Consider the following 15,041-nt stretch of genomic DNA (forward strand, 5'->3'; position numbering starts at 1 on the left):
GATCTCTCAGAAACCATGCAAGCAAGAACAGTATGGAATGAAATACTTAAAGTGGTAAGAGGAAAACCCCTGCCAACTCACAGTTCTGTGTCCCTGCAATATTCTCTTTCAAAAGTCAAGGAGAAAGAAAGACTTCCTCAGACAAAAAATGAGGGAAATTTATTGTCAGTACACCTGCTTTGAAGAAATGTTAAAGGAAGTTCTTTAAAGAAAAGCAGTGCAATTTAGGTCAGGCTTATGGTGGCAGGGTCTGGGGAAGGAGTGCAGGTGCCATGTCCAGCCATAGGGGTGGTGAGAAGCTCCTGTAGCAGCCCAAGAAATAGGCCAGGGAGAAGGACAAGGAGCATAAGGCATTCAAGCAGAAGCAGAAGAGAAACAGAAGAAACTTGAGGAGCCAAAAGTGAAGGCCATGGGGTAAGACCCCCTGGCTGCAGGTGGAATTAAGAAATCTGGCAAAAAGTAAAGCATTCCTTGTGCCAAGGAAATGCTGGTCTATAATTCCATGCCTGTTTAAACTTCTGGATTCTGTGTCATACTGTCTGTTGCTGCCTATAGCTAGAATGAAGTGTTGTCTTAGATCCTGTTGTACATTTAAGAGTAAACTTTTATAAAAAAAATCAATTATACTAAAAGAAGTAATAAGGGTCAAAAGCTCAGATCTACATAAAGAAAAACATCAATGAAGGAAGAGTAAAGGTGAAATAAAGGTTATGCTTATGTATGCTTACATATAAGTGAATTGAATGACAGCTATGATTAGAGGGACAGAATGGGAGAATTTGTAGCATTTTGGTATTATAAGGTCCTCACACTGCCCATGAAGCAGTATAGTGTTATTTGGAGTGGATTTGGATTAGGTATAAATGTATATTACAAACTTCAGAGAAATCATTTTAAAAAGTAAAAAATAAAAAGTACAGTTAATATGCTGAGAGAGAAAATTGAATCATATAAAATGATCAGTTCAAACCCTAAAAGGGCAGAAAAGGAGTGGAAGACGAGAATAGGCACAAAGAACAAGGACAACAAATAGAAAACAGTGAAAATATGGTAGATATTGATTGAACTCTGTCCGTCATTACTTTAAACCTCAATGGTCAAGATACCAATTAAAGAACCAAGATTGTAAGAGTGGATCAAAAAACAAGGCCCAAGCCCATATTACCTACAAGGAATCTGCTTAAAATATGAAGATGCATATACATTAGAAGTCAATGGATGGAGAGAATTATACCATGCTAACACTAACAGAAGGAAAGTGCAGTAGCAATATTAATTTCAGACAGAACAGGCTTCACAGCAAGGAAAGTTATCTTTTTTTTATGCAAAAAAAAAAAAAAAAGACATTGCATAATGCTAAAAGGGCTTAATTCTCCAAGAAGACGTAATCTTAACATGTAGGGCACCCATCAAAATATGTCAGAGTAAATAATAGGAATTCAGGGAGAAATAGATGCGTCCAATATTATAGCAGGAGACTACTGAAAAGATGTTGCTGTATATCATCTGTCACCAGGAAATTGCAAATCAAAACTATAGTAAGATACCGCTAAACCCCTCTTAGAATGGCCAAAATTCAGCACCAAATTCTGGTAAGGATTTGGAGCCACAGGAGCTCTCGTTCATTACTGGTGGGAATGCAAGAGGGTACCGTCACTCTGGAAGATAGTTTGGAGGTTCTTACAAAGTTGAACTTACTCTTACATGGCATCCAGAAATCCCCAGTAATTTGCCCAAAGAATTTGAAAAGTTATGTTCACACAAAGACCTTGACAAGGATGTTTACGGTGACTTTATTCATCATTGCCAACATTTGGAAGTAACCAGGATGTCCTTATGCAGGCGAATGGAGATCATGGGGGAGACTATATATGCCTGTTTGGGGGAGAGTATATAGAAATTCTCTGTACCTTCCTCTCAATTTTGCTGTGATCCTAAAACTACTCTAAAGAATAAATTCTTTTAAAAATAAACAAATATATAAATGAATGAATGAATGAATAAACTTTTAAAATAGGAGAGAAACTGATATATTAATATAGAAATGATTCAGCTAGATTGATATAGAAATGATTCATGTCTGACAAATGGAAAAAAATATATAAACAAGATAGTATGTAATACAAGAAAATTTTCTCAAAATAAACAATAACTATATATATTTTTCAAAAAGCTCCAGAATTCTTAATACTGAGACCAAACCCAATTGAGCTACTGAGCTTTATAGGTAGATTTATTTCATGAACCTAAGCAAGGAGTGAAAAAGTAGAAGTCTTTTTTTCAAGACAAAAAAAAAAAGTTAGCTGGCCTCAGATTTTTCTACAATAATATTCTGTGCCAGAAGAATAAAAGAATTACCCTAAAATGTTATGCATCACCAAGTTGCTATTATAATGTAAAGGCAATAAGGAGATGCTGTCAAGAATTGAAAGAATATACACTAGCCATTTTGGAAATTAAAAACAAAACAACTGCAGGAAAATCCTGTTTGAGTGGTATCCAGCTAAGAGGTTAAAAAAGGAAAACAGATTAGAATGGAGAACTGTATAAAGTGAATACAGAATCAATGTAAATTCATCAATAATTTTAAGAATTACAAGTACAGATCTAATTGTGACCATTATCCACATGAACATCATGATCTAAAGTAACAAAAATTTGTAAGTGACAAGGAGAATCTTCACAGAAATGCTAATAGGCTAAAAATTAAGGCATGAAGATTATTTTTTAAATGGCTCCCACTTTTGTTTCTTCCCATTAACCTCCACTTTTTACTTTAGAGCTATCCTTTTGGAATTAACACTTTTTATGGGAAAGAGGCATTTATTTCAACAAAAAGTTTCCCATTAATTAGTCCTTTTTCTTTCAAGTTCAACTTGAGCACAAAAAAAAAAATTAAACATGTTAATTTTAGCAAATCTAGAATCTAGAGAATGGTCCCATGTCATGTTCATGATGGTATTTCTGACTAGCTAGTGATCCTTCCTGCTCGGAGTCCAGATAGAAAAATGCCTGTTGTAATAATTATGACAATAATGAGTAATCATAGCTAACATTTTGTGCATGTCAAACAAAATTCTAGGTGTCCTAATGTAGATTAGCCTCTATATTCTCACCCTGGCATTTCAGATGAGGAAACCGAGACCTGGGTGTATCCACACACAAACACACAGAGGGGACCAGGAGTCATCAGAAAGCAGCCAGACTGGCTCCTGAGTCCTGCTCTTCAGCACGAAGCTGAGTGGCTTCCCTAGGATTCATGGTGGCCAATTCCAGAAGGAATTTTATTACACTTTCATCTTTGCATATAATTTTTCCTGTATGGTTTGAATTCTTAATGATGACTTTGAGTTTAAATTTAAAAGGAATATTTTTTCCTGGCCCCTGGGTGGCTCAGTTGGTTTAGTGTGGGACTCGATTTTGGCTTAGGTCATGATCTCAGGGTGGTGAGAACGAGCCCTACATCGGGCTCCATGTTGGACATGGAGACAGCTGAAGACTCTCTCTCTCTTGCTCTGTCCAGCCACCCCCTCTCTGGGAAGGAAGTGAAGGGAAGGGAAAGAAGGAAAGAAGGGAAGGAGGGAGGGAGGAAGGAAGGAAGAGAGAAAGGAAGAAAGACAGGAAGGAAGGGAGGGAGGGAGGAAGAATATTTTTACTTTAATTATTTTATAAAGAGTTGGAAGACAGTTTGATATAGGCAGGACATACACTGGGAGGTGGAAATTTAGATAGTTTTATTTCTCTGAATTTGCCTACATTTACAATTTTTATTTTTTAAAGGATTGTAGAAAATTGAGTAATTTAATTCAAAATGACACTTGCTCCCTCTTAGGCAGACAAGCCAAATATGCTTTTTAATTTTTATATTGTCCATTATTTTTTTTTCCAAAATTCACTGCTTGGAAGAACATTCATTTCTTATTTTTCTCTAAGTGCTTTGGAATCAACCAGTACGGGGAGTTCTACTTTTATTAAAGAGAGTGGAGTACAGATAATTACAGTGAAATGAAATGAGAAGAAAACCATTCCTATGGTGAGAAAAAGGCATTTTTAAGTAGTTGGATTTGGAAGAACTAATGTAGGGTCTTTATAAATTTCACTATGGAATTTTTTTTTTCACTATGGAATTTTTAAGCAGGATTCTGTCACTAGCTCTCTGTTCTGTACTAATCCTACTAAGAAAATTGACAAGGTTTGGAACAGTACCATGAAGCAAGACACATAGTAAGCCTTCAGTAAATCTGCAGAATTACAGTTGCCATTTCCACCAGACAGAAGAAGAGCCTGAGGATCAGAGTGGTCAAGCGTCAGACCTCAGGTCAAGTCTACCAGGTCTCATCAAAATGGAGTGGTAGAAATGGTTATTGAATCTATCCTCCATATGCCTCTTGATTTAAAAACATCAGTAACTTCTGTGAGAAGAGTCTATAATATATGTTTACTCACCTTATCATATGTTTATACAAATAATAAACTTATACAAATGAAATATGTTATGGTCATATGAAAATGGCTGGATGGATTCTCAAGAAACTTGGGGAGTTTGGGGGGCATGCATTTACTTAAAGGCTATCTGGGGAACAGGAAATTACATTGGAGGGTCATGGGAGTCATCTTGGATCAGCTTCAGCTGCTGAAAAGAGTTTATCAAATTTGCAGGTTGAGTTTTGAGCCAGTGTAACCCCCCCAAAACAGCCTTTGGAATATAAACAAAAACTTGGTTAGGTTTTTCAAAGGGCTGGTCCTTCCAAGTCAGCTGATGCTAAGACACCTCCAGCAGCCCCATGTGATGGCTGAGCTGGCCCATGTTGGCCATGGAAGAGGAAACAGGCAGTGGTTCACATACAAACCTGTAGAGGAAGTCACAGGGGACAGAGTTCACAGAGTTGCGGGTTGGAGCCCCAATGGTGTGGCAGCAGAAATTTCGCTACTTAATGATTAAACTGGGAGTACTGGGGAGGCCTGCTAGAAATGGTAGTAGTGGTAGCTGATATATTGGGGGTCAACATTGGGGTCTCAGCCTCCATGCTGTTCCCCTTACATGCGTGGACTCCTCCAGTCCTGACAAAAGACCAATGAAGTAAATGTAATTATCCAGTTACCCCCCCCCAAAAAAAAAACAGAGATAATGGAGCACTTTTCCATGGTGATACCTGGTGAAGGGCAGAGGCAGCGGACAAACCAAGGCCTGGTCCAGGATGTATAGTCTGCAGTCTTAACTGAATTTCTGCTTCATTGCTGCCTAAATATGCGGCCTTAACAAGGGCTTTACCTCTTCTAGGACTCAGTTTCCTTGTCCATAAAATGGGCAGAATGATAGTGTCATTGTTGTAGGGCTTTCATGAGGGAAAAATGGGTGAATAGCTTTTAAACCCCTACATGATGGCTGATACACACACAGCCCTTAGAATGTTAGCTATGATTACTGTGACATGAGATCTCATGGTTCCGCTTATGCTCTGCTTCTTTGAGCATTCCACACAACTGCAAGAAGGTATGAGATGCTCAAGAAAAGAGAAAACTTGAATGAATTTTCAAATTTTTCTTTTTTAGAAGTTTTTATTTAAATTCCAGTTAGTTAATATCTGGTGTGATACTAGTCTTGGGTGTACAATATAGTAATTAGTTTTTGAATTCTATACTGATTTTTTTCAACTTTGCAAGGCCCTGAGTTTAAGATTCCATCATTGAAAAACACCTGTCACTTCCTTGTAAGTCTCTGACACCAACACCCAAATAATGAATGGCAGAGCTCAGAGCAGGGTTTTGGCTTGCAAGCAGGAAATGGCTACTTTGCCATGATGACAGGGAGGTTTCTTTAGGATTTACAATGGCAACGTGCTTGGTGACTCATTAGGTCTCTCCCCGCCTCTGTTATGAGCAAAATCCCTGGGATTCTGTCCTCTCTATGGTGCTGGTTGAGTAGCATAGTCAAAGTTTCTTGGTCTTGTGTTGGAGGTTACTAAAGAACCATGATGAAGGAAACATTTCCTGCTAAGCACAGGAGTGTGGGCCATGTGTATAGGGTACCTCATGATTGAGCCAAACTGACAAGTCAGGTCACTTTTTGGTTTGGATAGACAACTACCACAGTGGTTGTTTTTCTTGTTTTCTCAGAACAAAAGAGGATTTCTTCAGATAAAGTGCCTTGGACTACTTGTTGTATTGATGTCCCCTTTTCTCTACCAAACTGACCAAAAGATGGAGTTTTTCTTGCAATTATAGATTGGTTGATATGACTATAAACACTTAATCCTTGTGACATGTTTGCTTTACAAACACACACACACATACACACACATCAGTTTTTGGGGGGAAAAATTGGCCTTCTTTGATGAAGTGGTAAGAACAGAGATGAAAAGATAAGGTCACTATTACAGGGGAAAATGTTATAGGTTTGTGAATTAATAGAAAATATATATATTGTTCTCTGCCACCTGGTTCTTGGCATAGAGCTTCTAAATCCCTTGGCATTTTCTGGATGATAAGAGTATCTTTTGTTCTAATGAGATGACTCTTTATGGGCTCCTGGATAGCTTCAGGATGGGGGCTGGTCACCAGAAATACCAAACCATAAATAGAAATTTGGAATTGTCAGCTCCACCTTCTATCCTCTGGGACGTTGGGGGGGGGGGTGTTACTAGAGATTGAATTAATAATCCAATAATGCCTATATGATGAAGTGTCCATAAAAATACTCTACTCAAAACACAGGACTCTGCAAACTTCTGGGTTCATGGACACATCTATCTCCTGGCTGTGGATGATGCCTCTGTTGGCTAGTTAGTAATAGCCTTGTGAACAGGTCGTTCTCTCCTACATACTAGTTGAATTATCCTTTGTGGGTGAGTAATAGATGTGGTTGGATTCTGTACAGTTTTAGGTTAACGAGTGCCATGCATCATGCTGCCTGGGTAATTTCTTCCCCACGGCAGTAGACACCCTTACCAACTTGATTCCTTAATGTAGAAACATCCAAACTTATGTATGAATTATGGCAGTCCAAAGCCCCATTGACAATGGCCTGTATCCAGGTGGACCTGAGTAGCTTTATCACATAGAATATTCCCATAGTACACTGTCTGGCCCTCTTTCTTCTTTGCCTCTTTAATCCTACCTGCTACAGTTCAGTCTCAACAACACCCCAACAACAACAACACAGATCAGCAAATCTGATCACCCTCGTCCCTGCTCTGACCTGTTTGTCCACCTCATGGGCTCCGTGTTTCTTCATCTCATGTGCGACACTCCCGTAAAACCAATCTATGTATACTTATCTCAAGTTTTCATACCTTTATTTATATCCCTGCCTCTTCCCGGAATGCTCCTCTCAGTGGTCATCCCCGGGCCAGGTCTGACTCATCATTCGGGTATGCACTCAGATGTGACTCGCTCCGGGAAATTTTCCTCCAGCACCGGGAGTTAGTCTACATGACTCCAGGCATGTTCTGTTAGCACCAATGTCCTGATTATGTGCTTTTGCCCATCTGCTGGATCAAGCTGCGAAATGCCTTTGGGTAGGCCCCTTGTCTTATTAGTTCTCAGTACCCAGCACCCAACACAGGGCCTGATACTTAGACATTCAATGAACGTCTGAGGAATTCAACTGGTTTCCAACTCCCATGGCTCTGGTCATACGTTCTGATTAGGTCCTTGTCAACAAGTCTCTCCCTATAGCTTGCACAGCCTTTGACCTTATGACGAGGTCAAGTAGGACAGGACCTGGGGTCTAGATTTAAATTCCCTCTAGAGTACTGCGCCTGTTTTCTGCTTTCTGGCTGATGGAAATTGAGGAGATGGTGGCACCCTCAGCTGTTACTGGGTGTGCAGATCTCATTAGGAAGAGGACGTTGGATAGTTTCTGGGTATGAACAGCAACCCCCCTGCCCACACACACACACTATTATCAGCCCAAAGAATGCCCTGGAAAGTAACATGGAATCCATGCTGTGGCATCCTGACTCTCACACATAAATGTACATGCACACACGTACAAACATACACACACACACACACCTTCCTATTCTTGGCAGTCTAACCCAACCCATCTCCTTGAGGACAATGATCATGGCGGCTGATACTCTCTCATGACTAGCCTTTTAGACAAATAAGAGAACTGTTTTCATCTTCATTGGCTCCTTTATTTAGGAAAGAGGTGAAGACTGTCACAGGTCAGAGAGAACTGGCCATGAGGTTAATTTCCCAAGTGGCTCTCATCTAAGGAGTGTGTGGCTGTCTCATCTTGAAGTTTCTTTAGTCTTGAGTAAGAGATGTTCACTGGAAGAGGAGGGGCAAGCAAGGGGGCAGAAGTGACGGACATTTGTGGCAGAAGTGAATCCTCTTTTGGGAACTTTGTGGAGTCCCAGAAACAGAGTTCAGTGTATATTCTTAGGCTGGGTAGTAGGGGAGTTGGTTGGAATAGACCAATATTATGGGTTTAGGTCATTTCTTCCAAGACTTTCTTCATGCTCATACTGAGTATTCCAGGAAAAAGCCAAAGGAAAGTGCTTTTGGTGGGGGGTGGTGGGGGGGGCAGCTGGACCCAGTGTAGAGTTTTAAATCCACAGCCTCAGACATGAATGACCCTTTGGAATGGGGCCCAGCCATGCCGACGTGCTCACACACACGGTGCTCTATGTTTGCATGATCTGTCTGTGGACTGTGGCCACTAAGTTTGTTTTTTTTTTTTTTTTTTTTTTTTTAACAAGAAGATGAGTTGGACTCATCTGGCAAATGCCATCTGTGGCTTTCATCCATTGGAGCCTTCACTGAGAAAGAAAAAAAACACTTAGTTCTTGTAACAAACATACCACTTAGAATAGCTGGAGCTTATATTCTTCCTCTTTTGTGATTTTCTTAAAGACAGTTTTTATCAAAAGTCAGGAAGCTTTAAATTACAGAGGCATTTTCTGTGCTAACAAAATACTAAGAAGTCACTTCCTGTTAGAGCAGTCCTTCCTAGGGAGTTTCTCAGATGCTTCCCTCGGGGTTTCATTTAGAGCAATGGGTCTGCATGTCTGCCTTCGCCCTAGGCTGGGTGTCTTGGCGCTGTCTTATTTAGTCCACCTGAGACAGAGTGATTGCCTTTTCACTTCTGTTCCCACTTCATAGAATGAATAGCCTGTGCAGAAAGCAGGGGTGGGCTATTTTGGGGCTGGCAGAAATTGGCTTTTAAGTCCCAGGTAATGGTGTGTGTCTTGGCACAAAGGTGAACACAAGTCCTCCCAAAGGATTCCAGGTGCACGGACCTGGCCCCCTTCCCGGAAGATTGGCCCTGAAGTTCCCTAGGATCTCAGCTGTGTGGCCAGAGCTCAGAGCATTTTGGGAATTCCCAAAAAGCCCTGCAGCAACATAGCTGAACATGCCAGCAAATTCTTCAACCTGAGCTTTGAGAATCCTGGCCAGTCATCGTGCAGCACCAGATCGGGTCATCAAAGTGAGTAATGCTGCAGTGGTCAGAAAGGAGCTTCTGCTGAAAGTCAACACGTTTGTTCTGCTGTGAAGTTTGTCATCTGACTCTGAAGACACTTTCAAGAGAGGGTTGCACAACTGTGAACGATATCAATGGCCTGCAGAAATTGTTTGACCACTGAAGGTCATGGCGCTTGCTGTTTTTTCCATGGTATTCATTTAGAAAAAAAAATCAGCTTTAATTCATTTTCATCTTAGCAAATGAAGAGCAATAAGTGCTTTGAGTGCCCAGAACTCTGCCAAGCACTGGGGGAGTAAAGAGGATTTTAGCAGTCATAGCCCCAAACAACAGACACAGTGCAAGTCCTGCTTGGATTGAGTTGGGGGGAAGGGGAGGTGTCATGGGGGACCTTTGAGACTTGCCTGCTTGCTCTACCTCTGAGAGAAGTGCAGAGGTGGGAAGGAAGGGACATTGCTATTGACTAAATCAGTCATCTCCCAGGTTCTGACAGCAGTCCTTCCAGCGATAGATGGCCAAGCTGTCTGGTCCAGATGATGGTCCTGGGCTTGGTCTCAGAGAAGGAAACTCAAACCCCCAGCATGCTCGGTGGAGGCCACTCTTGGCAGGTGGCCATCAGGGCCAAGATAAGGTGAAGCAAAAGAAGCAAAGGGGGAGTGATAGGAACATCGGAGACCCACTGAATGTCCAAGAGTAGGGTGCTGGCTAAATTAATTCCTGTACATCCTTAGTCTGGACTGTTAGGCTGCCATAAAAATTATGTTGAGGAAGAACCTTCTAGATTCCAGCATAGTGATTCACAAAGGCATAATGATTGAAAATACAACTAAGTTCCTAATGGGATCTCAATGATGTCTAGCCTCACAGTTTAAATGAACAAAATATGAAAATATCTGAGTGTAGGATTGTTGACTTTTTTTTTTGTATTTTCTGAATTTAATGTGAACAATGGAAGTTATGCCATTTAAAAATATATTTATTAATAAATAAATAAATAAAATATTTTTATGTATTTGAGAGAGAGAGAGCACGTGCACAGGCACATGCACAAGCAGGGGGTGGGGGACAGAGAGAAAGGGATATTTTCAAATGAGTAGCTGGGCTCCAGAAGCTGGGAATAACTTTGTGCCAACAAATGCAGCCTTCAGGCAGAAATGGCAGGGTTGGGGCAGTGAGATGAGAGATTCTGAACCAGAACACCATTACCGAAAGCTTGGAAACAAGGTCACCTTTTAACTAGAAACCTCTGCTGTTTTCTTCCACACCTTGTCTTCCATCCCATCTGAGATCTGACTCTGAGAGGCTTCTCTCTGCCACCCCTAGGTCACAGGATCATTTTTTTACCCCCTGAGTTAACACCATGGTACCGACAGACTTGTTTTAGATTGGAATCCATTTCTAACATAAATACCATTCTGTCTCCTGCCTTTCAGCTGTGTCTTTATTTTCTTTATTAAAGACTTAACTTCTTGGGATGCCTGGGTGGCTCAGTGGGTTAAAGCCTCTGCCTTCGCCTCAGGTCATGATCCCAGGGTCCTGGGATCAAGCCCCACATCGGGCTCTCTGCTCAGCAGGTAGCCTGCTTCCCCCACCCCCCTGCCTGCCTCTCTGCCTACTTGTGATCTCTGTCTGTCAAGTAAATAAATCTTAAAAAACAAAACAAAACATAACATAACTTCTTCCCGAAGATTAGATTGTTGGGAAGTTGCTGCGGGTCTCCTGACTCAACAGCAATCCCTTCTGCTGTGAAAGAGGAGCTGGCCCCCTTCCATGATGAGATAAGAAGTGATTTAAACCAGGGGTGGCCCTGTGACAATGTCCATGTGTCCCATGGAGAATACCAAAGCCAAAAGCTGGGAACAGGTGACAGGAAGACCTACAGATAGAAACTGACCTGAATTCTGAGAAATGACCAGAGAAAGGGAAGTCTGGGAACAAGCTGGTGTTCTTCCAAAACCTGTTTATTGTGTGAATTACTAGAAATAGTGTGATACCCAGAAACAGGCAGGTGCAGGACACCCAAACAATGATGTTCCAGAGATCTGTAAAGACATCAGGAAAATGAAGTGGGTAGTGCGGCAGATAAAGGACAGAGACCCATCTTGGCTGACCAAGTTCTTCCTGCTTGTTTTTCATGATCGCTGTTACTGTTCTTGTTGACTTATTAAACTCTATCAAGAAATCAGAAGTCTAATGAACGTCCTTTATTCCAAAACTTGCCCCGGAGCACCAATGACAGCAGCAAGTGTTGTTACCAGCCGCCCCCCGATCGACACCCCTTTAGGCTGTAGAAATGCTGTAGTGAAAAGCCAGACTTCACGGAGACATGACCTTCATACGAGGACAGAGGACCTCCAGGTCCTGAGATCTGTAACTGAGGGTACTCTCTGCAGGGCAGTGGTGTTTTAATACACTGCCCTTTGCAAAAGGGGGACATGACATTTAAAAGTTCTAATGCTTAAGTTCTAGCGCTTATGTTCATCTCCATGAAGGATCTCTACAGAGGAATTTTATACCCCCAATAATGTCATCACATCCTGAAGCTCTTTGGTCTAAATATTGGATGAGAATCTCACTAAAAACAAGATCTTTCTTTTCTTTTTTTTTTTTTTAAAGATTTTATTTATTTATTTGGCAGAGAGAGAGATCACAAGGAGGCAGAGAGGCAGGCAAGAGAGAGAGGGGGAAGCAGGATCCCCGCTGAGCAGAGAGCCCGATGTGGGGCTCGATCTCAAGACCCTGAGACCAGGACCTGAGCTGATGGCAGAAGCTTAACCCACTGAGCCACCCAGGAGCCCCAAAACAAGATCTTTCAATGGAAGACGATGTAAACATTCTGGAGCTCCAGACCTTACTGAAACTACCTCTCCTTTTTGATTTCTTATGCTTTGCTTACCAGAAATCTATGCTGAATCTAAGAAGAGTTTCCTTCTTAGATTTTAAGAGTAAGAGAATTTTTAAAACACGAGGACTGAAGAGCCATGTGAATTTTTCCTTTGGCGGTTTCCATGGCTAGCAACGGTATTTTGGGGTTCCAGAGAGATATTCATTTGGACACTAAGGAAGGAGTGTGAACCAGGTGAGGAGAAGATGGCATCGTAGAACAAGCACAGGAGATGCTTCGGGAAACCTGAACTCTGATCCTGTTGTCTTACTAGTATGATTCGGGATGGTGCCACCTCTCTGGGTCTTCACCTTGTCTAAAGCGAGAGGCTCACTCTGGGGGAGTGGGCTGAGACCACTAGGTTCTATGAGGCTGTGAAGGACAAAAGTGTCTCCCATATACTCAGATGTCGTCAAAGTGGTAAGCAGAAGATCTCCACCAGATACTCCATTTAATTTAAAAAATAAAAGGGTATTAAGAGCCAAAAGCACCACAATAATAGTAATTGACATTTGGCAAAAGCTTATAAGGTGCTGGGCAATGATGGTATGGAGTCTTTCTGTTAAATTTCATGACTCCCTGATGGCAAAAGTAGCATTCTCACCTTTCTGTTTTTATTATTATTATTATTTTAATAATTTTTTATTATGTTATGTTATGTCACCATATGGTACATCATTAGTTTTTGATGTAGTGTTCCATGATTTGTTGTTTGCATATAACATCCTGTGCTCCATGTAATCCGTGCCCTCCTCAATGTCCATCACTGGGCCAACCCATCCCCTCACCCCCCTCCCCTCTAAAACCCTCAGTTTAATTCCCAGAGTCCATAGTCTCTCATGGCTCATTCCCCCTCTGATTCCACCCCTGCTTCATTATTTTTTTAATTTTTTAAAAAGATTTATTTATTTATTTATTTGAGAGAGAGAGAGAGAGAGAGAGCACAAGCTTGAGCTGGGGGAGGGGAAGAGAGAGAAGTGGACTCCCTGCTGAGCAGGAAACTGATTCAGGGCTGGATCCCAGGACCTCAAGATCATGACTTGAGCTGAAGGCAGATGCTTAAGTGACTGCACCACCCAGGCACCCCCCACCTTTCTATTTATCCATTCCCAATGAGGCTGGGGCTCAGGAAAATGGCAATAATGGCCAGAAGTGATAAAGTTGGAAATTGGTAGGGCTCAAGCCCAGGTGTCAGGCTGCAGCTGTCAGTTTCCAAAGGAGAGTTACTCTTATGAACAGCTTGTTTTCCTCCATGGATGGTCTCCGTAAGCCACTGAGGGAGGGGGGAAGGAAAGGGGACCATGTTTCTCTCTGCCTAGGTTTCACATACAGAAATAGCTTCAGGGGCTCATCCCACGAAGGAATTTGCTGGAGACAACCTGACATGTAACCCGGTAACTGACCCTCAGGGGTCCATAACCACCACCTGCCTGGGACCTGGTGATCGGACAAAGGTGCCCAGACATCACGGCATAGTGACTCATCTCACTGTCTGCCTGTCAATGCCATTGTCCTCAGACATTCTGGTAGCCTGACTTAGTTGTCTGTTCAAGTCTCAAGAGACATGCCTTTGAAATGCAATGTAAGATGTTTTGAAAAATCAGATATTGCTGAACTGGGAATTTGGGAAAATCCAGGGAGAGTTCTCCAGATTCCAGCCCTGATGGCAAATGATTAAATGAGAGTAAAGCCCCGAGTGGAGATTCTGTAGGAAAATCAAAAGCCTTAAAACATAGGAATGGCATTTAGAGATCATCCAATGCTGTAATCATTGAAAGTTTGAACGTGTGCTAAACCATTCATTCATTCGTCAAACATTTTCTGAGCTCTGTTAGGCCCTAGGGAGGCAAAGATGAATAAAGGAAGTTGCTTACTTTCATGATTGAGTTGGGAGATACCTCTTATTAGTACACCCTTATTAGTCTTGTGGGAAAATTTACAAGTTGTATTATATGGTGTATCTCTTTCTTTGGAATCAGAATATCAACGTTGAGTTTAGATCAGAGTCTTATTGCTCATTCTAGTCATGTGACTACTCTGAACCTCAATTTTCTCTTCTGTAATTTGGGTGCCATCCTTTCTACTTCATTGTATCATTCTGAAGGTTAACTGAGATTCTTTGTAAGGACATACATTTGACTCTTGAAGAACATGGGGGTTGGGGCAGTAGAAATTTTGTGTATCATTTTGACTCCCCCAAAACTTAACTACTGATAGTCTACTGTTGACCAGAACCCTTATCAATAACATAGTCAATTAACCCATATTTAATATATGGGTACATATATTTAATATATGTATCATATACTGTATTCTTACAATAAAGTAAGCTAGATAAATGAAAATGTTATTAAGAAAATCATAAAGAAGCGAAAGTATTTTATTGAGAGCATGGTTCCAACCCATGTTGTTGAAGTGTCTACTGTAATTTGCCGATGATTTAACGTGAAAGATGGTGAATAAATTGGGTGAATAATTTGGGGCTCCATGAACAGATTTCCCTTCTCCTTCTATATTCCAAGATTATATTTAGCAGCCCTACAGGCAACAAGTACATTTTTTTAAAGTTGATTAGTTGAGATTTTCCCCTGCTTTTGTTCCTAAAATGAGACAAGGTCCATTTTTACTAATTTCTCAGGGCTGTCAAGCTTGGGAATTCTTATACCAGTTACAGCTCTTGGATGATAAGCATCTGGTGTTACTCGACTTAAAAGGGCATTTCAGGGA

The 15,041-nt window shown here is 41.2% G+C and overlaps 1 pseudogene; it reads left to right on the forward strand.

Moving 5' to 3' along the window:
* Positions 1 to 272: 272 nt before the first annotated feature.
* LOC116854287 lies at positions 273 to 463 on the forward strand (annotated as a pseudogene).
* Positions 464 to 15,041: the final 14,578 nt, after the last annotated feature.

Source organism: Lontra canadensis, unplaced genomic scaffold (genome assembly GCF_010015895.1).
Source record: "Lontra canadensis isolate GAN:19392208 unplaced genomic scaffold, GSC_riverotter_1.0 scaffold89, whole genome shotgun sequence".
NCBI classification, from domain to species: Eukaryota; Metazoa; Chordata; class Mammalia; order Carnivora; family Mustelidae; genus Lontra; species Lontra canadensis.